Source organism: Colobus angolensis, unplaced genomic scaffold (genome assembly GCF_000951035.1).
Source record: "Colobus angolensis palliatus isolate OR3802 unplaced genomic scaffold, Cang.pa_1.0 Scaffold653, whole genome shotgun sequence".
In the NCBI taxonomy this organism is placed as follows: Eukaryota; Metazoa; Chordata; class Mammalia; order Primates; family Cercopithecidae; genus Colobus; species Colobus angolensis.
This window is the reverse complement of record NW_012120188.1, coordinates 230,959-244,277: the sequence shown is the minus strand read 5'-3', so window position 1 is coordinate 244,277 and position 13,319 is coordinate 230,959. Positions and strand designations below refer to the sequence as shown.

The 13,319-nt window shown below is 38.3% G+C and overlaps 1 pseudogene across 1 annotated transcript in view; it reads right to left on the bottom strand.

Moving 5' to 3' along the window:
* The window catches only part of LOC105500259, a 40,433-nt pseudogene extending 28,061 nt beyond the window's left edge, over positions 1–12,372 (bottom strand). The window contains exon 1 of the transcript XR_001000002.1: positions 12,316–12,372. The product of XR_001000002.1 is annotated as a 40S ribosomal protein S25 pseudogene (transcript). The remainder of the gene's footprint in view (positions 1–12,315) is intronic.
* Positions 12,373–13,319: the final 947 nt, after the last annotated feature.

Genomic DNA, 13,319 nt, shown 5'->3' with positions numbered 1-13,319 from the left:
GGCAATCTGCTTCACCCAGTCTACTAAGTCAAATGTTAATCTCATTCAGAAACACCCTAATAAACACAGCCATAATTATATTTGACCAAATGTGTGGGCACCCCATTGCCCAATCATGTTGACACAGAAAATTAACCATCAAAGGAAGCGAAGCACCAGATCTTATTTAAGTATTTAGATTTTGTTTTTAAGTAGACAAGGAGGATATTCTTCTGAGGATAATAACACTACCTGATCTGTTTTGGGAAACATAACAAAAATGAAGAACCTTCTGGATACATCTACACATGGTTCTAATAAGAATGGTCTTTGCAGCATATTTCTAATACCAAAAACTTTAAGCAACATAAATGTTCATCAAAAGAAAAATGGCTAAATATATTTTGGATTACAGTATATTGACATAAGAAAATACTGTGTAACCAGTTAAAAAAAACAAATTGAGGAAGTTATTTAAACTGATATGAAATTATCTCCAAAATATATTAATTGAAAAAGCAAGATGTGAAACAGTATGTACAGCATGCTATTATATAAGAAAGAAAATAGGAGAATTACTGTACTTGCATATGCATATTATCTAGAATGACAAAGAAGAAACTGGTGGCATTGATTGGCTTCAGAAATAGAACAGAGGTGTTAGGAAGCAAGAAACATTGCTCAAAAATCTGTAGCATTTGTTATGCCAATACTGAACTATCTGAAAAGGAAATCAAGAAAAAAATTCCATTAACAGTAGCTACAGAAAAATAGTACCTAGAACATGAACAATCTCTGCACTGAAGACTATGAAACATGTATGGAAGAAATTGAAGAGAACACAAATAAATGGAAAGATATTCCAAGTTCATCGATTAGAAGAATTAATATTGTTAAATGTCTACACTGCCCAAAGTAAGTTACAAACTCAGTACAGTTCCTATCCAACCACAAATGACACTTTTCACAGACATAGAAAAAAAAATGATACTAAATTTGTATGAAACCACAAAAGACCCAGAATAGTCAAAGCAATTTTAAGGAAAAAAAAAAAAAAACATAGCTGGAGACATTACACTACCTAACTTCAAATTTTACTTCAAAGCTATAGTAATCAAAACAGCATGGTACTGTCATTAAAAACAGGCACATAGATCAGCAGCAGATAATGGAGAACTCAGAAACAAATCCATATATATACATCCAACTGATTTTCAACAAAGATATGAAGAACACACATGGAGAAAGGATACTTTTCAATAAATGATGGTGGAAAAATTGGATATCCATATACAGAAGAATGAATCTAAACCTCTGTTGTTCTATATATACAAAAATAAATTCAAAATGGACTAAAGACTTTAAGACCCAAGTCTATAAAGCTACTCTAAGAAAACATAAAGAAAGTGCTTTATAACACTGCTTTGGGCAAGGATTGTTTTGCATAAGATCTTAAAAGTACAAGTCACAAAAACAAAAATAGAGAAATGAGATTACATAAAACAAAAAAGCTTCTACACAGCAAAGGAAACAATCAACAGAGGGGAGATACAACTTACAAAATGGTAGAAAATGTTTCCAAACAATACATCTGACAGGGGTTTCCAGAATATATAAGAACCTCAAAGAATCCAATAGCAAAAATAATAAATAGTGCCATTAAAAATTGGACAAAGGACATGAATAGACATTTCTCAAAAGAAGACATGTTAATGGCCAATAATAGGTGTATGCAAAAATACTCAACATCATCAATTGTCATGGAAATGTGTATCAAAACCACAATGAGATATCACCTCACTTCAGTTAGAATGACTACTATTAAAAAGACAAAAGACGACAAGTGTTGGCATGGATATGGAAAAACCTGAATGCTTACACATGTCGATGGTAATATAAGTTAGTACAGTGATTATAGAAAATGATATGATGTTTCATTAAAACAATTAAAATGGAATTATCATGTGATTCAGCAATCCCACTATTGGGTTAATATCCAAAAGGAACAAAACCAATATATTGAAAAAATACCTGCACTCCCATATTTATTGCAGCACTGGTCATGATAGCCAAGATAGGGAATCAACCTAAGTATTCATCAATAGGTAAGTAAATAAAGAAAATATGGTGTATACACACACAAGAAGATACTATTCAGCCATAAAAGGAATGAAATTCTTTCATTTGCAACAACATGGTTGAAACTGGAGAATATGTTAAGTGAGGTAAGGCAAAGAAAGCCAAACATTCTTTCACTTATATGTAGAATCTAAAACAATTGATCTCAGAGGAGTGAGAGTAAAATAGTGGTTACAAGAGCCTGGGGAGGATAGGAGGTAGGGTGGATCAGGAGAGGATTGGTCAACAGGTACAAAGTTACGGTTAGGGGGAATAAGTCCTGGTTTTGCATGGCACACTAGGGTATTGCTAACTATATATTGTTAACTATAGTTAACAATAATGTATATTTCAAAATAGCTAGAAGAGAGGATTTTTAATGTACTTACTACAAAGAAATGATAAATTTTGACATGATGGATTTTTGAATCATCCTGATTTACTTACTATACAATGTATAAGTGTATCAAAAAATCACTTTGTATCCCATGAATATGTACAATTATTGTGTGACAATTAAACATAAAACTTAAAAAATGATAGCTGAATTAAACTTTTCCAAAGAAATAATTCAACTTCAATAGCATCTTTATATTGTTTTTGAATATATTCAATTGATGATGTACATTTAAAATTATTATTATTATTATTATTTTGAGATGGAGTCGCACTCTGTCACCCAGGCTGGAGTGCAGTGGTGCCATCTCAGCTCACTGCAACCTCTGCCTCCCAGGTTCAAGTGATTCTTCTGCCTGCAGGACTACAGGCACCCACCACCATGCCCAACTAATTTTTGTATTTTTAGTAGAGATGGAGTTTCACCATATTGGCCAAGATAGTCTCAAACTCCTGACCTTGTGATCCGCCCTCCGCGGCCTCCCAAAGTGCTGGGATTACAGGTGTGAGCCGCCACACCCGGCCTAAAATTATTCTTAATGTCATGTTTGCTGCAAACCACATGAAGTAATTTCTCTTCATTTTATATTATATTTTTCTTATTTCAGCTTTTATTTTAAGTTCGGGGTACATTTGCAGGTTTGTTACATGGATATATTGTGTGATGCTGAGATTTGGGGTATAAATGATCCCATCACCTAGGTAGTTTTTCAACCCTTATTCCCTTCCCTTATTTCCCACCCTGGTAGTCCCCAGTATTTATTGTTGTCATCTTTATATACATGAGTACCCATTGTTTAGCTCCCACTTATAAGTGAGAGCACGTGGTATTTGGTTTTCTGTGTCTGTGTCAATTCAGTTAGGATAATGGTCTCCAGCTGCATCCATGTTGCTGCAAAGGACAAGATTTCATTCCTTTTATTGCTGCATAATATTCCATGATGTACATGTATCATGTTTTCTTTATTCAGTCCACCTTTGATGGACATCTAGGTTGGTTCCATGTCTTTGCTATTGTAAATACCACTACAATGAACATAGGAGTGCATGTACCTTCATGGCAGAACACTTTCTTTTCCTTTGGGTAGATACCTAGTAATGGGATTGATGTGTCAAATGGTAGTTTTGTTTTAAGTTTTTTGAGAATTTTCTAAACTGCTTTCTACAGTAGCTGAACTGATTTGCATTCCCACCAACAGTGTATAAGCATTTGATTTTCTCTGCAACCTCACCAACATCTGTTGTTTTTTGAGTTTTTAATCATAGCCATTCTGACTGGTGTGAGATGGCATCTCGTTGGGATTTTCATTTGTATTTCTCTAAGTATTAGTCAGGCTGAGAATTTTTTTCTTTTTCTTTTTTTTTCTTGAGACAGAGTTTTGCTCTTGTCACCCAGGCTGGAGTGCAATAGCACTGACTGGGCTCACTGCAACCTCTGCCTCCTGGGTTCAAGCAATTCTCCTGCCTTAGCCTTCAGAGTAGCTGGGAGTACAGGCACCTACCACCACACCTGGCTAATTTTTGTATTTTAGTAGAGACAGGGTTTCACCATGTTGGACAGAATGGTCTCAAAGTCCTTACCTCAAGTGATCCACTTGCCTTGGCCTCCCAGAGTGCTGGGATTACAGGCGTGAGCCAACACGCCCGGCCAAGAATCTTTTAAATATATTCGTTGGCTGCTTGTGTGTCTTCTTTTGAGAAGTATGTTCATGTTCTTTGCCCACTTTTTAATGGGATTTCTTGCATTTTGCTAGTCAATTTGTTTTAAGTTTCTTCCAGATTCTGGATACTAGACCTTTGTCAGATGCAGACTTTGTGAATATTTTCTCCCATTCTGTAGGTTGTCTGTTTATTCCCTTGATAGTTTCTTTTGCTGTGCAGAAACTCTGTAGTTTAATTAGGTCCCACTTACCAATTGTTGTGTTTTTGGAATTGCTTTTGAGGACTTAGTCATAAATTCTTCACCAAGGCTTATGTCCCGTACTGTATTCCCTACTTTTTTTCTAGAATTTTTACAGCTTTAGCTCTTACATTTAAGTCTTTAATCCATCTTGAGATAATTTTTGTATACAGTGAAAAGCATGGGTTGAGCTATATTCTTCTGAAATTGCTAGCCAGTTATCACAGCACCATTTATTGATAAGGAAGTCTTTCCCTATTGCTTATTTTTGTTGAATTTGTTGAAGATCAGGTGGTCATACAGGTGTGGCCTTATGTCTGGGTTCTCTATCCTGTTCCATTGTTCTATGTGCCTGTTGTTTTTATACGAGTACTATGCTGTTTTGGTTACTGTAGCCCTGTAGTATAGTTTGAAGTGAGATAGTGTGATGCCTCCAACTTTGTTATTTTCTCTTAGGATTGCTTTAGTGATTTGGGCTGTTTTTTGGTCCATATGTATTTTAGAATTTTTTTTTAACCAAGTAGATGAAAGCTGTCTGTAAGGAGAACTACAAAACATTGCTGAAAGAAATCATAGGTAACACAAACAGACAGAATAACACTCCATGCTCATGCATTGTAAGAATCAATGTTGTTAATATGGCCATACCGCCCAAAGCAATACACAGATTCAATTCCTATAAAACTAACAACATCATTTTTTAAACAAATAGATTATATTTTCAATAAATAATTAAAGTCAAAATTTTAAAAATAAAAATAAAGTAACAACAAGCTTGAAATCAATGTGAGGGAGAGATGAGAGAAATGAAAAATTGGGGGTACTTCTAATCCCAATGCCTTTTCTCCAAAGTTTGGCCCCAAACCACCCTCTGAGGAGCCCTGCCTTTCCTCGCCCTACTCTCATTACTCATATAACACTACATGGGGGGAGTGGACATTCAGTTGTCAGCATTGTTTCTCTTCCTGTAACATCAGATAAAGTTAAAATTAGTATTTTTAAGGGTGGGGACAATTTTCTCAACCTTATTTTGATGCTCAGTACTGAGCAAAGGAACATACGCATGGTAGAATCTCTAAAATTATTTTTTATGATAATAAGACTGTTGTGATTTAACTATAAACAGTGACCCATAATTTCCATAACATGTTCCAGGACACTGGTCTTATTATTTCATAGTGTGCCTGCATCTGTACAGCCTTTTAAAGGCCCATAAAATCAAGATATACATTATAGTTTTAAAATGTAGGTTGTAAAAAGAATAGAAATATAAATAGATAAGATTTTATAATAGCAGACATTACAGTAGAGCACAAATCTGAATAAATTGTGTATTCTAACTATAAAAAGTTGTGAGAGAGTTAAGGCAAAAACCTGGCCAATACAATGTAAAGTTTTCCACATGTAGCACAAACTTCACATGTCAACTAAAATCTTATCTGAATGTTTAGTACTAGAACTTCACATCATTTTCAGAAACGACTTTTTTTTTTTTGAGCTGGAGTCTCACTTTGTCACCCAGGCTGGAGTGCAATGTTACTATCTTGGCTCACTGCAACCTCCACCTCCCGGGTTCAAGCAATTCTCCTGCCTCAGCCTCCCAAGTAGCTGGGATTACAGGCACGCACCACCACAGCTGGCTAATTTTTTTGCATTTTTAGTAGAGATAAGGTTTTACCATGTTGGTCAGGCCAGTCTTGAACTCCTGACCTCAAGTGATCACCCTCCTCAGCCTCCCAAAGTGCTGGGATTATAGCCATGAGCCACCGCACCTGGCCCAGAAATGGCTTTAAAAAAATCTACCTATCTATCTAGATATGTATATAGATATATATCTATCTATATATAGATACATAGATAGAATTTTTAAAAAAATATTAACTGCATTTCTTCATTTCTTCATCTTTCTGAGCAAGGCAAATCCTCAGTTGAAATATAATTTCATTTTTTCCAGCCAAATTATTCACATAACCTAGGGTCATCTGTATGTCTAATTTGTATGAAAGAGAAAGAAGAATATACAGAAACAAGAAGTAAAAATTATTTATATATATATATACACATTGGGAAAGTACATTCTTCTAACTCTGCATGTGACTGAAATTCAGGGGACACATCCATACAATTTGAGACTGAGTTTTTTTCTCACATTTTCTATAAAATGCAAACATCATTGGTTATAATTATGGATCCACCTATTTAAATGTTCAATTCTGAAAATAAGAAATTATAAATCCCTTCTGAGGCCATGGTGAGTAAAGAATGAGAGTTTATATTTAAGCAGACAAGCATAGTGACACTAGGGTTGAAGTCAATGATTCCCAAAATTTGAATTAAGTCGAGAAACTGTTTCATGTTTTTGAAATTTCACAACCACAGCAGAAATGACAAGGTATCACAAGTCATGTTGGGAGCTCTTTGGTTTTTCCTGGGAGTGTAAATAAAGATTTACCTCCTCTTAATTTTTCCAGTGGGAGGTAAACAAACTTCTCTAAGCCTCTTCTGGTAAGGGCTTCCAAGAAAGTTTTTACATGTAGGAAGAGAGAACAAGTGCAGGCAACTTCCAAGGTCCTCTTGTTTTGCAGATCACTGCACAACAGACCCACAGGAAGAACAAGTTAAGATAATGACTTTTAACCGAAGTACAAGTTAGCATCACTTGGAAGACTTTACAAAGCATGATTGGCTGAGAGTCTGTGGGAGCAGAAGAGGAAACTGAGGCTTTAGGGAACTGTAGCACATTGGCAAGGACACCCAGCTCATAAACAGTGAATCTGCCTCCAATTCTTCTTTCTTCCCAGCTCAGATGTCTGCTAGGGCTTTATCTGGTAACCATGTCAAAGACACAATTTTAATTTAGAACAAGATTAAGAATCCTACATTTCTTGATGTTGGTGAGTTCAGGTGATATACATTCTGCTAGTGATTAAGATTTTTAAATTACTTGATTTAGAGTAAGGTTGATGTGATCACTTATTTTCCTTGGGAAATTCACAAATGAAAGGTAGGGTGAGGTTTGAAAAGTAGGGGTCATTATTTGAAAGTATTATTCTGTCTAGTAAGTCTTTAAACAGAGTGCCCCGACAACATTAGTGGAACCAATAAAATGTGCCTTTTACCTTAAGTGGGGTCAGTATTCACAAAGATCCATTGAGCCCTCTTATTAAGGAGCTTTAACTGAAGGACTAGGGAATGCACCCACCATAAGGTTGCTATACAGTGTAAGAAGATCACTGTGCAGTGCACTGTGTGTATGACATGTATTGTAAGGTATAGATTACTGTGTTGGTGTGAGAACTACATAACCATGCAATATAAAGAGATCACAGCAGTGGAGGGAGTAAATGACTGTGCAGCAGAAGATGTCATCAGAATGCAGTGTAGAGAGTAGATCGCCACGTGGATTCCAGTGTTGATCACTGCGCAGTATAAGGTGTCAGTCACTGTGTAGTGTGGGGAGCGGATTACAGTGAAATAGGATGTACACCACCGTGCAGTATACTGGGTATCACTGTGCAGATTGTATCACTGTGCACTATAGAGAGTGTATCACTGTGCATGGTAGAGTGCACATCATCGTGCACCGTAGGGAGCAGATCGCTGTGCCATAGGATGAATACCACTGTGCAATATATAGTGGGAATCACTGTGAAGTGCAGAGAGTGAATCACTATGCAGTGCAGGGTGTGGATGACTGTGCACTCAAGCGAGTAGATCACTGTGCAGTGTAGGGTACAGACTGTTATGCATTGCAGGGTGCAGAGATGTGCAATGTAGTATACATCCCCATGCAATCTAGGAAATGCATCTCTTAGAGTTTTATCTGAGTTTACGAGTTACCATCTTGTGCATAATGCTAAGATGGTCTCTTTAAATAGGAAAATGTGTTTTTCAGTGTTTGCTTTTCCTTGGTGTCCTTCATGTGTCTGCGATGAATAGCTATGTCAGAAGAGACTTTGCTGAGCCCATCACAGTGTGCAGGCACAATGGAGAGCAAAGACTACAGAGAATGTGGCTCTACCTTTGACTGTTATACAATCTGATAGGGGAGTGAAACACCAAAGTGTGCCTGAAAACATTTATGAGAGAGTGTAATAACCACTGAGGCACAGCCTTCGTCTGAAAAGGGGATGAGTGGCCAATAAGAGTAGCAAGAGAAGTGAAGAGAACATAATTCATAGAGAACGGGAACTTACAGCTGTGTATTGGATGGAGGGAGGGCAGTCCAGGATGTGGCAACACAAAGTCCGTGTAAGGCTTGGTTGACTAAGTAATGAGGTTAGAAGATGACTCCCTCAAGGAACCATGCACATCGGCGTCACTGGGGAGTCAGTTCATTTAAGAAGCAGGTTTTTGAGCCTTCCCCCCACTGAGGGAGAGTTTCTGGGAATATGCATTGTAGCCAGTTATCCCAGGTGACTCTCCATGGCACTAAGGTTTGAAACTGCTGATTAAATGACAGAGACACATGTGTAGATCTGGAGAAACCAGAGGTTTAATGCTAAGCTTCAGTGTATTGGATCATACTCAGGGCTGCCCTTGGGCCCATGAAGGTGGAGGAGAGTAGAAAGAAATGCTGCCTGGAAACGGGCACAAGGATGTTAACAAGAGCAGGATACAGCAAGGGGGTCCAAGGCTAACTGCAGGCTGGGCACGAGTGGTGGCTCACACCTGTAATCCCAGTAGTTTGGGAGGCTGAGGCAGGCCGGGAGTTTGAGACCAGCCTGGGCAATGTGGTGAAACCCCGTCACCACTAAAAATACAAAGAAAAAAAATTAGCCAGGTGTGGTGACACGCACCTGTCCCAGCTCCTTGGGAAGTTGAGGCAGGAGAATCTCTTGAACCCAGGAGGTGGAGGTTGCAATGAGCTGAGACTGCGAAACTGCATTCTGGCTTGCATGACAGAGTGGGACTCTGTCTCAAAAATAAATAAATAAATAAATAAAGTTGACTGCCAAGCCAAATAAGGGAAGTCATGCAAATCTTCTTCAGTCTCATCTTCTGGTCTTCCTTGGGGAATGTGGGGTGGGTCCATGTTCTGAGGTTGTAACCTTCTCTGAGCTGGAAGCAGAACAGTGAACCCTCATACTGTTGAAACACAGACAAGAAATGTCCCTACTTCTCTCAGACATTATGAAAAACATGTATCTACAAAGTTTATGGGGCTTTCGTACCTCCAAGCATGTAATTTCCCAGATCAAGATGTCTGATAGAGGCTCACTGCCAGTGGAATTCATCACAAACATCTCAACAGTGTTATCCAGCATGTCTGCCCACGTACCTTCTACTCTGGTCTCCCACCTGTTTTTGGACATGCCATGGACAAACTCCAACCAGGAGGTTTGTCCTCTGCAGCCCCAGCATCTGCTGACCTGGTGCAAGTCACAGCCAACTGTCTGTTTGATGCTTCAAGCTCCCTCTCAAATTCCAGCTCCTTCATAAAGCCCTTCTGATCCCACCTGATCCTTCTTCTCTCCAAGTCCTTGGAACGTTTTATGATAACTTAACACCTTCTGCCTTGTGTTCTGGCTATTTATGTGAATACTAATATCCCTCTGGCTGGGCTGGGGCCTACCAGAGAATGAATTTGTACTCTGTCATTATCACTAAAATTTTCCTGGATCCCTACAAAACAGGCTGCATATACCAGATACTCAATAAATATTTATTCAACTAAACTGGACTCAAAAAATTTGTAAATTTTCAATAGGATATACATAATGAAAAATTGCTTATTAAGTTCAGAACTGTTTTGCTTAGTGAATGCATGAATCAAGCATCAAAAACCTCAGTGCAATATGAGAAACTTGCACCACTTACTCACCCTCACTATCAGTCGGAGCAGCATTTTCTTTCCCTGGGATTCCCTCACGATTTGCAAGGCAGACCCAATCGCCTCCCATCCATTTTGATCTGTCCCCTTCATCCATCAGGCGCCGACAGCACCAATCCATGATTACTAAGGGAGGCAGAAACCCCAGTCAGCTAGTCTCTTTGTCTGGACATAGGGCTATTCATGGAAACTGCATATTCAGTGTACAAATAAGTGTCAGCTGAGAGACTGAACCAAATGATTGATTGCTCATTTCTCCATGAGAGCACTATTTGGAACAAAAGCCCTGATTATCAAATCATTGACACAAAAACGAAATAAGCTGATGGTGCCTTCTGATTATGAACTGAAGGTTTTCTGCTAACTTCATCCTGAGTGCTTCCTTCTCAGGCTTCCAGGCACCATATGATTAAGCTTCACTGATGGGAGCTTAGATCCAAGGGATGTTCATTTATAAATCAACTCTATAGTGCCTTATGCATGGATTTTGGGCTTTCTTAAGCATAAGCCTTTGGGAGCTCAAGGACTCTGCCTTACTGGATTTGGAAAGAAATTGTTCTACCAGCTCAGCACAGTCTATGGAGGCTTTCATGGGCTTTGGAGAACTCCAAATGCCTTTGATTGGCCTGTCTTTTGATTGGATACATAAATTATCTGTTGCTTCCAGTTGATCATTTCTAAAGCTTCTAACTGTTGTAGCTTATTGAATCCATGAACTAGAGTTGATGTGCATAGAACAAATACAAGATATAAATCTCCACTCTTCTCCTGAAGACCTATGGTGCATTTTCTCAGCAGGCAAATACATGAAGTATCGCAACACAGATACTCTAGTGAGATCAAAAATACAGTTTTAGCTTTTCTTTTGTAAAAATGTTTAATACTCTTGTAGCTGCAAACACAGAAAGACAAAAACAAATGTGCACAAATGACAAACAAAGCCAATAATTCTTTATGTTATTTTTACCATGTTTATTGATGGAAACAGAGACATGGGGAATTTTATCTGACTCTGAGCCAGAAATGCTCAACTGCCTTCTAAAGAATTTGTCCAAGCATAAAGTCAAGATAGAAGGAAAAGACAATACCTAGAATTACACATTGTTGTGGATTTGAGAACATTCTTTCTTTAGGTAAGGAGAGCAACTGTGAGGTTCCTCCCATTTCACACTCCTGTTGCATGGGGCTGCTAACCTGGGCAGGGACAAGCCTACAGCTTCTCATTTTAACCTGTGTCCACTTGCTGGGCTGAACCTCTGCTGCCATTCACCCTTTCACAGTCTCTGATATTTTGTAGTGGATTCTATGCCTAGAGTTTACATTGTTTTTTCACATTTCCTTATAGAATACTCTTAAGTCCAGAGAAAGGGAAGCTATTCGGTACAGTAAGAATGTAGAAAGCAAGAGGTCTCTGCTTGGAGCAAGCTTTTTGGAAAGCAGCATTGGAAATGGTCCTGAGTCAGTAAGTTTGCTTTTGAGATCCATCCTAAGAAATAAATTTAAAATATGACCAGGTGTTCAAAAACAACAAGCTCATTGAAGCATCTGTGATGTTGCTACCCTCTGGAAAATGGAGACTTTGCAATGGTGGCAGCCCAGTCACCAAGAATCAGTTGAGGATTAGCAACTGTGTGGGAATGATGCTTTAGGCAGACATGAAAATTGCCGTGTCCATGTGTGCCAGGCACTTCAGAAGGCATTATCTCTTTTAATCTATAGAATTACCATTGCCATTCCCATAGAGGGTTAAATGAAACCTATATAACAAGCTGGTAATTGGCAGAGCAAAGGTTTCCATCCAGGTATTTCAAGTCCAGAATTTGAGTATTTAAGCACTTTCTTTTGCTGCAAAATAATTTTCCCACTATACACACACAAACACGTTTCATTCCTCATTGAGGCCCACTGCCATAATGAGCCACAAGATCCTATGGAAGGTGGCAAAGTCCTTAGTAATGAGAGTAGAAGATGGTGGAAGACTGTGGGGCTAATCAGAAAATACTCCAGAGACATCAGATCTCCATTGGTCCTGGAAATTCTATCCCAATATGGTGATGTCCCCAACTACCTTAATCAACATGAAACTTACCAGAATTGATTCATTTTCTTTTAGATGAATGAGAATCAGGCAGAATCTCTGGGCCATCATTGCTATCATTAACTCATTCATGAGACCTACTCTGAGCCAGGCACGGTGCTGTGGATTGGGGCTGTGGGGACAAATGCATGTCCCAGCCATTAAGGAGCTCAGAGTCCAGCCTAGCAAAAAGAAAGCAAATAGATGATTGTAGTGTGACCAGTGATCTTGGAATAGGCTGGAAGATACAGATATTCAGGGGCAGCAACTGTCATTAGCCCATATCACATCCTGTATTTCCTTTTCTTAGGACCTTTTTCTTGATATTTTTTCTTACAAGAGACCACTTCCCTCAAGAAAGCACAGCGTAAGTTAATATCTATTAATAGTTAAGGGAGGTGGGTGGATCTCAACATAATAGACTTTTTTAGTACATGTTCATTGTTTGCTAATATTTATATCAATTGTTTCTCCACTAAGCATCCATCAGTTAAGCCTTGGAGAAACAGAAATAGGAAGAGAAAATCAAGCTGGATTATTTTTCTTTATATGAAATAAAAGAGAGAGTTGAAAATATTTTTAAAGGCACATAAATAGACCAAGATATTTGAAAAAGTATTTGTGCCACATGTCTCTATAACATGCGGTATACTTTAGAATTCCTGGATCCTTATGAAGATATTCAAAGTTAAAGTACTTACATTCATAAAGAAAGCCCGTGTGTGTATATCTGAACATATAATCCACAAAGCATAACTTTGGTCCATTTACCAGCAATGTTATCATAATATAAATTTTAAAACTAAGTCCCCATTAAGACACAGGTTGTCCTCCTAGAGTTCAACTGTTTGCCCAAGGGAGACAGCAGCTTGAAAAAGACTCTGTGACTTAAGGGCCCCCCACCACCCTCAATGCCACTTGAGATCATCCTGCCTCTTCAAAGTATGGAAATCCAGAATACATTTTGCAGCTAGCTCAGGTCAAAAACGCCTTGGGCTAAGGGTGTTAGCAAGAGA